Source organism: Anas platyrhynchos, chromosome 1 (assembly GCF_047663525.1).
Source record: "Anas platyrhynchos isolate ZD024472 breed Pekin duck chromosome 1, IASCAAS_PekinDuck_T2T, whole genome shotgun sequence".
Lineage (NCBI taxonomy): Eukaryota > Metazoa > Chordata > Aves > Anseriformes > Anatidae > Anas > Anas platyrhynchos.
In genome coordinates this window covers 87,154,424-87,168,620 of record NC_092587.1, presented here as the reverse complement: position 1 = coordinate 87,168,620, position 14,197 = coordinate 87,154,424, and the positions used below count along the sequence as shown (strand labels likewise).

Here is a 14,197-nt window from a genome sequence, read left to right as displayed (position 1 = left end):
GCTTAACAGCTAGCTAATGGAAAACCCTCAGAAAAAAGTTACTTGGGGGATCTTCATACGGAGGCATTGAGTAAGATTTAGGTAAAAACAGTAATAGCCCCCAACATTATTCAGCATTTAGAACAATGACTCCTACATTATAAAAGCACTGCTTAGAGAAGTCTCTAGGTGACACGAAGACAGGTTGACTGACAAAAGATCAGCAGAACAGGGCATCTGTGGGTGGGGAGAATCAGTCATTGCACCAACTGCAGCTCCTTCAAATAACACACTTTTTAAGCTTGGCATATGCTTAAGAAAAAGGAACATATATTGTATCTACAGCATCGGGCGTGGGGAACGTGCTACATCCTGGAAGAGAGCAGCTCCAAAAAGGATTTAGAGGTCACAACGAACAAACAACTGAACAAGAACACCCAGTGCAATGTGGTAAAGATGGCTAAACACAATCCCTGGAGGCATAAACAGGAGGTAGTGGGTAGGCTTGGGAAGGCGTTTTTACTTTTCTTTGTTGTATTGTTTTCGGAAGGGATCTTCAATTGGGTGAAGAAAGGCATAACAAGAACCAAAGTCTGGAACGCGAAGCCAAGAAAGAAAGAAAAAGTCAAATCGAACCAGAAACGAATCCCACATTTTGAAACAGCAAGGGAATTAGCCATTGGGACAAAACTACCAATGGAAGGGAGGAGCTTTAACCTCCTGATGGCTTCAAGATGGAGAGATGCTGTGTGTGCACGTAACCGGGTTCAAGTCAGAAATGGCTGGTCAAATATAACAACGTGTGACACAGAATGTCAAAGCAAATGATCTAATGGTCCTTTCTGACCTCAAACCATATGAGAGGAAGTTTCTGATTATATATTTTTATGCAACTTGCAAATAGACCGTTCTTCTTTCTGAGCAACCTTAACAAACAGTCCTCTCACAGAAGGGTCTGCATACACCCAGCACCACACAATCAGTTGTGCTGGTTCTGAAGATTTCTTAAAAAAAATAAAATAAAATTCTGACGTCTGGAGGCAGCTCGGAAAGATACTGCTCATGGCTTCTGAAAAATGCGGTGCTTTCTTTGTTAGTTATTTCACTAGCACATAGCTCAGTGGAGAGCCATCGCTGAGAGCTCACATTCAAGCAACTCCCAGCTCTGGAATGTTTGCAGTTCTCACTGAGTCTGCTTCTAGATTCAACTCTGCTTTGTTCTTGAAGCCAAATTTGATGCTACCTGAAAGAATGCTATCCACACAGCTAGGAAAAAATCTCCCTTTTGCAGCCGTTGATTTGTTACATGTAACATTTTCCTTTTTTTTTTTTTCCTCCCTTCTTCTTTTCAGTTATGACTCCTGGATCCCTCAGATCGTGAAATTTGCTTCGAGCTTCAGGTTCAAGTATGTATGACATGACTCTGAAATCACTTTTATCCTCTGTTGCATTTCCCACCCCCACACTCCCGAGAGTTCAAATACGCATCTAAGAATACTACTACAGCTAACAAAAAACACAAGTGAGAATTGTATTGCAACAAACTACAGCTTTTCAGGTCCTATCTGAAGGCTAAACCTGTGGAACATAGACCCCCTCCCTCCAAATATACTGCTGGGCACAGCATCGGAACTGGCTTCAAGGGAATAGCACCACCTACTGAACCACTTTTACAGCTCCCTGCATTTCATCCCGGCAATTCCCTTGACCAATTACTGACCAAGACAACTGCCTTTGCTAAATAAATCACACCCCAAGGTGGTACAGCCACAGGCACCGCAAGGGGTAGGAGATGTTCGGTTGCTACCCCTAGTTCTGAGGTTTCCTTCTACCTGCTGAAAATGGCTCAGCTTATAAATGCAATAATTTTTTCTTGATGTCACTAAAACTATGTTTTAGTTACAGTTACAAGCAAATGTCACTCATCTACACACTCTACCTACTGCCTGAAAACAATATGATTTAAGGAGTATGTCAGCAGTAAGAAAAGACTCTTCCCACTGGATTAAAATGTGCATTTTAAGAAAGGAAACACTTTTAGAAAGAAGGAGAGGGAGTCTTCTGTTTCTGTAGTTTATTTTTCTGCTTAATGAAACAAGGCTTCCAGCTTCTACAATAGCAGCTGCGAAGGCACTTCATTAATCTCCTGAGTGCACTGCCTCTCCCTGCATACCTGTAGCTGCCCTGTTTTAGCCTCCTAAAAATTATCTGTTGGCATTGCTTCAATATTCTTATGAAATTAAAAAAACACTCAAACTATGTTAATTCTGCACCTTTCAGAAAGAAAGAAAATCTTAACCAAAAAGTTCATTTACTGATATTTCACATATTCCGAAGGCTTTCAGAAGCACTAAACTCCAACTTTCCAACTTATTCCTATTAAGAATAAATTAAATGATTGTCAATAAAGATCAAGTAAAGTAAATGTAGACAGTAGTCATCTTTGCTGCTGTCTCAACATAGACCAAGTCAAATTCCAGATGCTTCTTCAGGCCAAAGCCTTCGGGATAATAATAATAAATAAATAAATAAATAAAAACCAAAAAACAACAACAACCAGACAAAAAGAAAAAAACATAAAACAGCTAACCAAACACCAGCCAACCAACAAACATATCACACACTTTTCAGAAGTGCTCGAGTACGCTAGGAAAACAAATGCCATGGGAAGCCAATATTGCTGTTTTCCTAATGTTAAGTAGGCATTTTGAAAATCTCATCTGACGAGATTTGGCCCAAGGATTTAGACAAACTTTTCTACCTGATTCTAGAGTATTTAATGTAACTCAATAATTTAAAGTGGATATATAATATATAACACAATGTATTTTAAGAAGTAACAACATTGATCATTCATAGACCTCACCATCTTGCATTTCTTAGACACTAAGCACAAATAAAGCAAGGACTTTATTTAATAAAGGGTTCTCAAGGCCTTTAACTGGGGTCATGGTAAAGCTGTAGACAGGAACGACTGCTAAGAAAAGCTAGTGACAGAGCACTGCTTCCAAGTCCAGGTACTAATTACAATTGCTCCCTTCTATTTGCCACCTGCCATAATTATAATAGAAGGGTGGAGTTTCAAATAGAGTTGATAGGAAATTTTGATGGAATGCCCCCCAGACCATTACAAAAATACCAGAATTTTTATAGTACAATATTTTTTGAAAACATGAAGGCTTTTCTCAGCATCCATGCCACAGTTAATCCACAGTTCAGAAAATTCCTTCACAGATGGGAAAAAAATATCAGCTATACCGTGCAAAGATATAAAAAAATAAGTTTCAGTTGACTCCAAATATAGGGCTTTTTAATTGTATGGATTAGCAAAGAATACTTTGTTTAAAATCTATTTCGTATATGGGTTTACAAAAAATTATTCTCCCACCAAGTGAAAATTCTGGCTTTTGTTCCATTCAAGGTTTTAGAGAACGAAAGGGAAATTAATATGTACACTCTAATCTATTCATGCAGTTACATTTTAACTCTGCAATATAATCTCTTCCTCTTCACAATATCATAATATTTTTCCTAACTTATCTCCAAGCTCTTGAACTTCACTTATGCATAAAACAGGACATACTGTTTTCCACATGTGTACTGTGTACACAGTAACAAGGAAATCAAATGAAAACTGCAGAAGTCTCCAAAATGGAGAGAAGGACCGGGGCTTACTTACAGTATTTTTCCCCCACTGGCAGATTGTCTTTCATAACAGAGTCCCTTGATTCACCAAAAAAAAAAAAAAAAAAAAAAAAGAAATTGATTGTTCCAGTACCCATTTTAACCATGAAGTACAGAAAAAAAAAGGTTGGGTAATACTTCTCAATGCAATAAAACAATAAATACCATTCTGCCATCAGAAGAACAAGCCAGTTAAACATGTTACTTTATTTTTAATTCACAGGAAAAAAAAAATTAGACCTGTTTAAGGAGCAACCAGTCCCTCCCAGCAATCCCAACACCCCCAAAAAAAGAAAAGACCTTAAAGAACGCGCAGATGAACAGAGGGAAAAAAAAAAAAAAAAAAAAAAAAAAAAAAGGATCCCATGCATTAGGCAAAAGTCTGTAATATTATCTAGAACGACAGCACAGCCATTGTTAGTGCTGCCAAAGCACTGCATGTTTGCTATATCACCCGAGGTCCTAGGAGAATAATAAACTAAGCAGATTAGACATAGACTGATGTCTCCGTGCTGCTTCCCACCTCCACCAAACACAGGCGAGGGGCTGCACTTTAGGAGGCGGGCGGGCAGGTAGACCCAGAAAATGGGTACTGCGTGCTGGCGGGGGTGGCGGGGTGGGGAGGCACTGCCAACAACCAGGGCCTGTTTATTATTTAACAGTTGGTATTGCTAGAGGCCTGGCACTGCAATAGAGCAATCTCTGTTTCAGTGCAAGGAAGCCTGATTACGAGCGCTCGGGAGCCAAATCATGTTTACCGTAGTCTGCGAGAACCTTGGTGCCCCCAGCAGACGTGGAAACTCTGACAATAGCTGCCGTCCAGGAGGAAGGAAGTCTTCCCGAGGCAGAAGCTAAAAAGAAATTGTGATCTATGTGCAGGGCAGGAAGGTTTCAGATGGGATGATCCTCAAAGCTAGAGTGCATCATCTGCACTGTCACTGACCAGTCCATCCCCTCCCTCCTCTCCATTTTATGAGCTGATACATAAGCATCAATTCACCCTCTCAAGCAGCTGGCATTACCCAGTGCTAAAATTGCTTTCAACTTTGAAATGGGGGGTGCCAACACTCTCGTGTATATAGTCTGCTTCCTCCCCAGCAAGGACAGTATGCCATGAAGAAAGCACTGTCCCAGTGTAACTCCTCTGATCAACAGAAAGATATCACTGAGAGAAGTTAGCTTGAAAACTTTCCTCAGCTTCTGCTGGAAATTGTCCCTGTACACAAGAAAAATCTGGAGCATCTCCCTGCACACACACAAACTCCAGCTAATTCATTTTTATTTATTTATTTATATATTTTTAAGTTATTTACGGAAATGCTCACAAAGATTCAGCCACACTCTAAAAAAAATAGTTGTAAAGCATGGAAACTACTGAGTAAATGCAATCATCAAACTGAGTGAACACTACCAAGTGAGATCTCAACAGTCCATTCTGTAAAAAATCATAGTAAAGGAAGATCAGACCATCCTGGCGATATGAAGCCTTCAGCTGTAGCTTGTTGATCTAAATGCCAACTCACTGCGGTAACCACAAGAAGCTAATCACATCTGATAGCTGCTCCTCGGTCTACATAAAACAAGCTCAATGAATCTCCTTCTGCTTCCCCATGAACGGGACTCGTTATCTCTGGTATTTCTCTGATTCTGGTGAGGTCCTGAGGGTGGGCTGCTGGAAGGCATGTAGGATACTGGGATCTCCAACACCAGCCTGCTGTAATGCCCTGGGAGCTGGTGGAAAGTGACTTTCGCTACATCCCCTTCTTAAAAAGAGGATAATACATATAAGAAGTAACAACTAATTTGTTAATATTGATGAAGAGCTTACCAGCAGGGACATGGTACATGTGATAAGAAACAGTTTTATTATATTTTGCATCACTACAATGGACCTTGACTGGCTTCATTAGTAGAGGGATGGCAAAACAGAGAAGTCTGTGGAAAGTCAAGGTTAATTGCAGGATGAAGTCACCCCTGAGAGAGCACAGTAAGGTGGGATCCCTAGATCCACCAGTTATCTTCTCACCATGAGGAGGGGAAGGCCCTGAACCTCACGTGGGATCCTGTGCCCAGGGCAAACCAGCGCCTGCCATCACTTCTGTGCGGCACCGCAAAGCGTTCCTCGGACAGGTGGTGAGGAGCACCAACAGCCACCTGCTCCTGGATCTCCTCTCGCTGTGTTCCCCAGCTGACTCTGGCCCTAACTGCTTTCAGCTGGCCAACAGCAGCTGCCCCGTGCTGCTGCGAGCGAGATGGCTGCAGGCCGTGAGCAGGCAGAGGGGGGTGGCAGCTGCGTACCCCTCCCCAGCCCCTCATCCCCTGAGAGAAGGGCCCAGCTCGGCCTGCTGTTGAAATCCCCTCATCCAGTCAAAAACCTTTATACTCTGGCAAAACCAGGGGCTGAGGATGCCTGGGCACAGGGCAGGGTGGGCAGAGCACGCAGCACCTACGCTACGGATCCACGCGGCAGCCGGCAGTCCCCAGAGCTGCCAATTTGGCAGCAGCGTGTAATTTGTACTAAATAACGCTTCAAGAATGCAACACAAATAATGTAATGATAGCAATTAGACCCTTTCCCAAGCAAAGCTGTAGCAGCCATGCAGTCCAGTCATTTCTCAGAAGGTGAAAAGCACTTGACTAAGGAATCCGCACCTTGACAGGCACTAGAGGTGTGCAGGTATATATAATAATTGCATTCCTCGTGTATTAATGTTTGCATATACGAAATGCATGCTGAGCTAGCATAACACCTCCTTCCTCAAATAATAACTAAGTTTCATACTGTGCCTGAAGTGCTCTTTATATAGTACGCAGAAATGGGTTATGTAAAGATCAGAGCTGCGAGAGCTGCTCACAACAGAACTGAAAAGCTAGTAAGAAAATCCAGTTCTGGCTTAGGTTTCCCCAACACAAAAAACTCAGGCCAGCTTTACAGAAAGCTCCGTGCATTTTTGAAGTTTTGACACTGATATCATACCAATCTTGTACCCAGCAAGGGAAAGGAGACTAGGAGAACAAGAATAAAATGGCATGAGAAAGGACTGGAAAAAGTAAAAAGCAGCAGGAGCAGTACGATCACTTTTCTTCTGCCCTTCTTTTCCATATTGTGAAGGGGGGGAAATAACCCCTAAATTTGAGGGAATGCATCTGGTTATCTGTGAACCACAACACCATGTGTGCAGTTAGGACTGCTTAGATGCTTTTGTATGCATGTGCATTGTTACTAGGAGATGACTAGATTTGGTACCAGGATAATATTCCACCATTGTGTGGTGTGTTCCCATCTGATGTTGCCTTTTCCCCAGTTCAAAAAAAAAAACTAATAAAAAAGAAAATTAAAAAAGATACAATAATTGTTACTGCACACTCTAATGAATTATTGTGTTCAAGGTTCCTACAAAAAAGTAATATTATACTCGGCTTATGTTTTAATTGATTTATTAATATTTTATCACAGGAATGTAATTTAAGCTCCTCATGATTTAGATCTCATAAACCTTTAGCATTTTGCAAATTCAAATTCCAATTTAAAGCCAGGGCGAGCAATTAACTTTTCTATCATCTTGTCAGGGGAGAAGGTTCGTGTTTAATTTGAGACAAAATGACAGAAATATATATACACTGTATGTATTACTCCAATTTAATTTATGAGTCAGCACCATCCACCTTCCAAATGTAGATTTAATGGAAGGGGAGGGGGGAGAGGGGGAAAAGGGGGAAGACCCTGCCATCGTGGCACTTGCTGTGATATCTACCCCCAAATTCCCTGTGAAAATAACATCCCCGGTTTACTGAGATACCGGGGCTAGATTGATTACAGCTCTATTTTCAATCCTTTTGTTTTAATTTCCATTCACTCATCACTTTCTCATATAAAGCATGTTCTCTCAAATGTCAGCTGGCAGCTCCCAGCCAGCAATGGGCAGTTGATGCCACAGCAGGTTCTCCGATAGCCTGTCCTAGCTGCTCTGCTTCCTGCCCCCCAGCAGTCCCCCTAAAAGGCAGACAGCAGGCAAAGAAAGCTCCCAATACGATTTATATGAGTTAATACCTGCTGGGCCAAATCCTGCAGTCCTCACTGATGCAGCAGCCTCACTGAAGTCTGTGCCATGTTAGCTTGATTAAGGAGAAAACAGAAAGAGATGGGGCTGCTTAACCATCGTTGTTATTATTTCCCACTTAAAAGCACATTCCAACCTCTTAACGTGTAACGCAGGAAACCTGCAGCCAAAATTTGCATGGGCAAAAATTTGCATGAGCAAAACAAACAGTTGGTTAGCATTTGCATGCGCTGTTTTAAGAAAGGAACGGCCAGTTTATGGCTACCTGCCAGAGATTACACAGATCTGCAGTACCCACAACGCGCAGCATAGCAAAGCATTGCACAGGAGTTAGCTCATGAACTTAAAAGGCAGCCACTGAGGAGCTGCCCCACGTATTAGCTATTGGTCTTCACTGGGCCTTTAGACATTTAGATAAAGCTAAACTTCAGCTTGCTAGAGAGAACGTGGTTACATGGGCAAACTTTACCACAAAGGCAGAGACTCCTGGAAGTCCTATGATATCAGAGGTGACCGTTTCAGAAGGTGACTATGAGCTCAGTTCCAGTATTTCTATAAGCAACCAAGCTGAATCTTAAGATTCCCAAACTCCTGATACTGCTGACTTCAGCCCAGACTTTCCAAGATGCCAGAGTAGTCAGATCCTCTTCTGCTTTACAGAGCTGTGGCACACGCTGCAAGCTCAGATCCAACCCTGCATTCAAACCTAGCTACATACGATTGCAACTTGCAGTGTTCAACGAGCGTGTCAATTGGAACCATGTCAGAAACATTCACCCTCCTCAAAATCTAAAGTCTTGACCTTCATTTTTCAAAATATCTGAAAATAAAAATCAACCTACTTTGGGAGAAAAGACAGTTAAATTTTTTTTGTTTGTTTGTTTCAATATTTTCAGGCCATTTTATTGGAATAGTTGAGCATCTTCATTATAATTTTCTTTTCTTAGAAATAAAAGAAAACACCCTTGTATTGAACATCTCAATTTCTTTAAACAAAGAAGTATTACATATGCATATGTATATATAGACACACAGAAGAGATGTCCATCCAAACCTTTACTCCAAAACTCCCTATGCAGCTCTCCATCAGCTTATAGTTAAGAATTATGCAGCAGAGATCAGACTGCAGGTACAGTCATGATACAAAGTCCCAGATGCAGGAGATCTCTGATATTCAGCCACGCTCCAGTCTCGATAAACACTGGACGTCAAGCCAAACTCGAAAATCTTGTTTCATGCCCGATTCATTTATGAAGCTCCACTCTAATTCAGAGCCTTATCACTTTCTAAACTCAGGTAAAAAAGCTTTGCTGTCATGCATATTTTTAGACAAATTATAGTAGAGTGTCTTGCAATTTCCATTACTTTGTGGTGTCTGCACTGCTGATAGACACCAGCCCACATTGGCATCGCTGCCGAGGTGTCCTAATACTTGTCTGAAAAATACTATTAACTGCACATCACAGGCATTTGAAGTGCATAAGAAAACCATAAACTTAATTACACTGGAGGACTAGTGTGATCTCACATGATATTTGAGCTAGTGTTATTAAAAATAGAGAGATTGCATTTACTTAATGCTTCTTACAGTAAACCAGTCAATTTTAAACTTTCAAGGTTGTATAATCAGACAAAACAATATTGGGGAATGGGGGGCAGAAGCTGTCTGTGGGATTTACTAGTACAAGCACTTCACACGTCAAGCAGCAAAAATTTGTTTATTCTACTAAGAAGAGCATTCCTTGAATTACTAATGTATACGAGATAGGATAACTATTCAGACTGCACAGGACAAAGATTTAGACTGAAATAATTTGTGTAAAAGACTCGTTGCTATACAGCATTCTTCCTCACCCCACCCCCAAAAAAAACACCAACCCTTTCTGGATTTCAGCCAGCTCTTAAGATCTCCGATCTTTCCCTGCTGCTGTCTAGCCATTACATCTGATACCGGGTAGCATTGCCTCCCCCCTCCTAGAGTGGGAGAAAAGAACTTTTCTCCTCGCTTCCCTTCTGGTTATCTAAGATTTGAGACTATGGGGTTACTTAACAACACCCAGACTTTACATACTGAGCTCAAGAGATGCTCTGTGGAATGAGTCCCATGCAGAAGCACTCACCCATGGATACCCTTGCGCTTGCCAGGTCTCTGTTAGGAGGGGAGAGGTGTTGCCTAATAATGGCTAGGGAGCAGAGGGTTGGAAAGCAACAATCTCTGCCTTGACTTCAGAGTGGCTGAAGCACTATACAAATGCCACTGAACCATCCTATTGCTTGGAGAAAAGCAAACCATTCGTTTCTCTTCCTGTGCCCACCCAGCCTCTTCAGTCTTGAGGACATTGGAAAGGGAACAAGCATAGGGAGCAAACTGCTTGCCAGATAAATGCTGGTCAAGCATGTCTGTCTCAAAGTTACAGAAGCTACACGATGTTTTTGAGAGAAGTGTCTTAGATCTGCTCACAACATGAACCTGCCTTGGGATCACACCAGCTGGACTCTGAAGCCAAGGTGTTGAGTCTTACTTTTGAACACTAATTCACTTACTTAAAAGCAGATTAAAGAAAAAAGGTTTAATCTTTAAATGTTTTATCATCAAAGATATCTCCCAGAGTAGTGGCTGCTATAGGAGTCTCAAATCTTATAATCTGTGCTGTTGGAGATTTTATGCAGAAATGTTTGCTGTTCATGCTGCATTATTTCAGACCTCTACAACTGACTTTGACTTACAAGAAAAACACAAATCCTACTTTTTTTTTCCTCTGAAAATTATCCATGCCTAAGGTAGCATAATAACATGCAAAAGACAACTTTTCAGATGGAATTGACTCACAAATGATTTTAACTATAGCTGTTCCCTTCAGCAAGAGATGTACAGCCACCTCAGTTGGATAAAAACACTACCACTTGTAACACTGATGGTAAAATTTGTCTGGTGATGAATGCATTGCTGTCATAGTATCCCACCTAGGACCAAGTTCTGTCCGAGCTTGCATTACTTTCACTCAACAATGCAAGATAAACATTTAGGGTAGGCAAAAGGTGGTGGTGGTGGGGGGGAAGAAAATCTCCTTCCAGTCTTCCTGAAAGTCTGCATGAGGGGAAAAAAATAGATTTACCTAGAAAATCAGCATGGTTTTGGCTCATAAAAACAAAAAAAACCAACACTAACGCTAAAAAAAACCACAACCTTTCCTGAACTGGTAACTTAAGTGGACAATAAAAGAGATTAAAGAGAAGTAGCCTAACAGCCTAGAGGCAGGCCACTGTTTCTGAAAGGGCACTTCAGAAAGTGCTTCAGAAGCACACCTACAAAATTCATACACCACTTCAGTTAACACTCCTTTTCACATCTGCCCAGGTTCACGTCAAGGGTACAGCAACCCAAGGTGTTTCCACAGCAAACTTTCATGTCCGCTGCAATTTTCCCTTTCCAATTCAATATGGGAAAATGAAATGAAGCAAAATGAAACAATCTTTATATACCAGTTCAGCTAGCATTCCCTAGCCCTCATTGTGCTGCATCTCTCATCAGCTCTCATTTACTCAGACAAGACAGAAAAGATTTGCAGATCCTATTACATTTTCCCACCCTATTTCCCATTCTGTGTGTAATTTTTTTTTCCTTCAAATAATACTGATTGTGTCAACTGGAGGGAGAAAAAAAAAAAAGAGAAACAAGCACTCTTTGTATTCTCTTCATAGTAATAAAATATGAAAAGAATTCACAAGAAAACAGCTGAATTCCCAGTGCTTAGAAAATGGACCTGGCTCGACAGACCAGTTCTACTTACAGCAGCATCTCCAACGAATCCCTCAAAGCATCATCAGGGTTGTGTACGCTTTTCTCAACGAGTAACGTGGAACACATCACGCTTCCTACCAACTCAAAGTCAAAATCCTGGGAACTGCTATTTTATGGAAAGGGGAGGTGAGGGGAAGGCATTTGTATACCAGCAAAGTGAAAAAGAAGGCAAAGGCAGCACAGGCTGTTACTACTGGACTTGACTTTTTTTTTTTAGGGGGCCCTTACGAATACAAACAGAACACTTCAAAAAGGATATAAGTAGTTAAGGGTTAAAAAGATGCCAGTGAACTGAAAAGAGAAGTCAGCAATACCTGCTTTCCTTGTAGCCCACCTATAGATGTCTGGTTTTATAAGCAAATCAAAAATCAAGCACTTTTTACCCCTTTAAGCATATGCACGGTGTCACCTCCATCTTAAGAATAAGATCACCCTGTCTTTTGCAGCTATCTCCCGCCTCATTTATTAAACATCTTGCAGTGTTTGCAGTAAGTGAGCCGATTGATCTTACAGAAAACAGCCTCGTGCTAAGGAACCTCCACTCAACCTCAAACCAGGTCCATTAGGTGTACTAAGAGATGATCAGTTCCCACAGAAAAGAATGTGATCATGTAATTAAAAACTGCAGAAGTACAGGGAAGTCAATTTAAGGCTTCTAAGCCAACTTCAGTTCTCGCATTCACAGATTTGACTTCAGATAAGCAAAGTATTCTGTCACCTTGTTTAGCTACTGTATTTAACTCTGGATTTTTAAATAGCCAGCTGAAAAAGAGAATCTACCATAACTACACATCAGTGCTCTGTGGTTATCGTCAGTTTGACAACCTTCAGGCTCACCAGAGAGAGAAAATCAAGAAAAATCGAGAAGCTGACAATGGTCGTAGGTCCTTATTTTCACAGAACAGCAATTATCAGGATGCTGAACCACAGTTTGGTAAGAAAGGAAAAAACCTCCCTGCCACAAAGGTCATTGCCTCTTTTCAAAGCTTCCTTCCAAGTAAACCATGAAGGCATAAGAACTCTTAGAAGATGCTATTAGGCTATTTTACTACAGGCAAAGCCAAATATTTCTATCTGGTATCAGATCGGTCAGCAGTGTACCCATAGCAGAAGTTCTTCCTTAAAAGTTATGCTTAAAGCTAATAAAATTAAGTATAAATAGTTAAAATTCAGTCAAACTTATAAACAAACAGGAGAGGCTGCTGTGCTGCAGTAACTGCAAGACAGCAAAACCTGCCTCTAACAAACAGAGAATGTGCACAAGACAGAGCAAAAAGGAAAAACACTAGGCAGGCTTTAAGGAGTTTGGAGCATCAGAAACATGATTTTAACCTGCACAAATACAACAGAAGCACAGGTTTGAGGAAAATCCCAGCAAATCTGAAAAAAATGATGACCAATTAAGCTGAATTCTTAAATGTCCATTCAGTTTGGTGGACAGAAGTGCCTGCATCAGTTCCCAAAAACCTCTACACGTTCCCACTACCCTAGACACTGAGATGCTGACAACAGCAGTTGTGAAAGAGGGAAGAGTTGTGTTTAGGCAGAGAAACTGTGAACTAAAGCCAACAGAGTGGCGGGAGGGGTCTCTGCCATCGGGAATTTTGGCATCTGTAACAACTTCAGTCAGTGAATCCCAAGAGAAGACATGCATCATCACCGATGAAACTGCGAGCACAACAGACTTGATTATTAATCAGATGCAAAGCTAAACTAACTTGGCTCCTACCGGACAAATCTTCAGCAGCCTCTTCTGTGCATCTACCTGAGCACAAAATGGCCTGTTAGCTAATGCTCCTGCTACAGCAGCCCTCTCTTCCACCACGAGCACAAAGACTAATTCATCACGCTGGAAGCAGAAGAAAAACCCTCCCTCTATTCAGCTGGTAGTGTTCATAAAAAGCCCTACCCTCACCATACTCCCCAAACCATCCCGCTCCTGCAAATGTATACATCATAAACATCCAGGTCTGGAATTTACAGTCAACAAACAGCAACACAAACAACCACCAGAGAATGTATAAACATTTGGAGGAGCAAAAATACTCAGCCTGGCTGCCCCACACACAGTGTTTATTTATCTCCGTTGCAGAAGATCAATGGGAGAAGACATTCAAAGCAGCTTTTTAAGCAAAGTGTCACTCTGGGTTAGCTTGTGTCAGTGGGGCTTCTTCCGAGTACTCGTGTCACCATAAGAGAGGTATGCGTGCAGATAGTTTTCTTGGTCCTTTCCTCCAGTCGTGGCAGCTGGGCACCAGCAAGCAGGGAGGAGAAGGGCTGCTAGCCCGATCGAGTTACTGATTTAACATTTAGAGTCTTTGCAGCTCGAGAGAAAATTGCTGTGTATTTGTAACCTGAATGCAGGTCAGTAACTTCCAAAGGTCAGGCTGAATGTTTAAGATCTTTTTGTTATTAATTCCCCCACCCCCAGCTCCCAGCTCTGTGAATGCCAACAAGCAGACTCAACTTCTATTAAGCTGCAGAGCAGTTAGCGTGCACCTCTGAAGACCAGGAGGTCCTCAAGAAGATGCAAAACTGTTTTGCAACAATGCCACTGTCACACAAGACCTGCTTTTTAAAGCAGAGATTTCTTTACTGGGGTTTCTTCATCTGTTGCTAACCTATTAGCCTAATGCCAAGGCAACTGACTTTTCTCCATCCACTTATTTCA

General features: G+C 41.5%; 1 protein-coding gene across 43 annotated transcripts in view; it reads right to left on the bottom strand.

Annotated features, from left to right (window-relative positions):
• Window positions 1-14,197, bottom strand: part of ZBTB20 (zinc finger and BTB domain containing 20) — a 522,330-nt gene that overhangs the window by 360,170 nt on the left and 147,963 nt on the right. For 3 of the 43 annotated variants that reach the window (XM_038182031.2, XM_038182015.2, XM_038182050.2), the window contains one exon: window positions 7,715-7,779. The exons of the other annotated variants lie outside the window; for them this stretch is intronic. The gene's annotated coding sequence lies outside the window, so the exon portion shown is untranslated. The remainder of the gene's footprint in view (window positions 1-7,714; window positions 7,780-14,197) is intronic. 43 annotated transcript variants of the gene reach the window in all.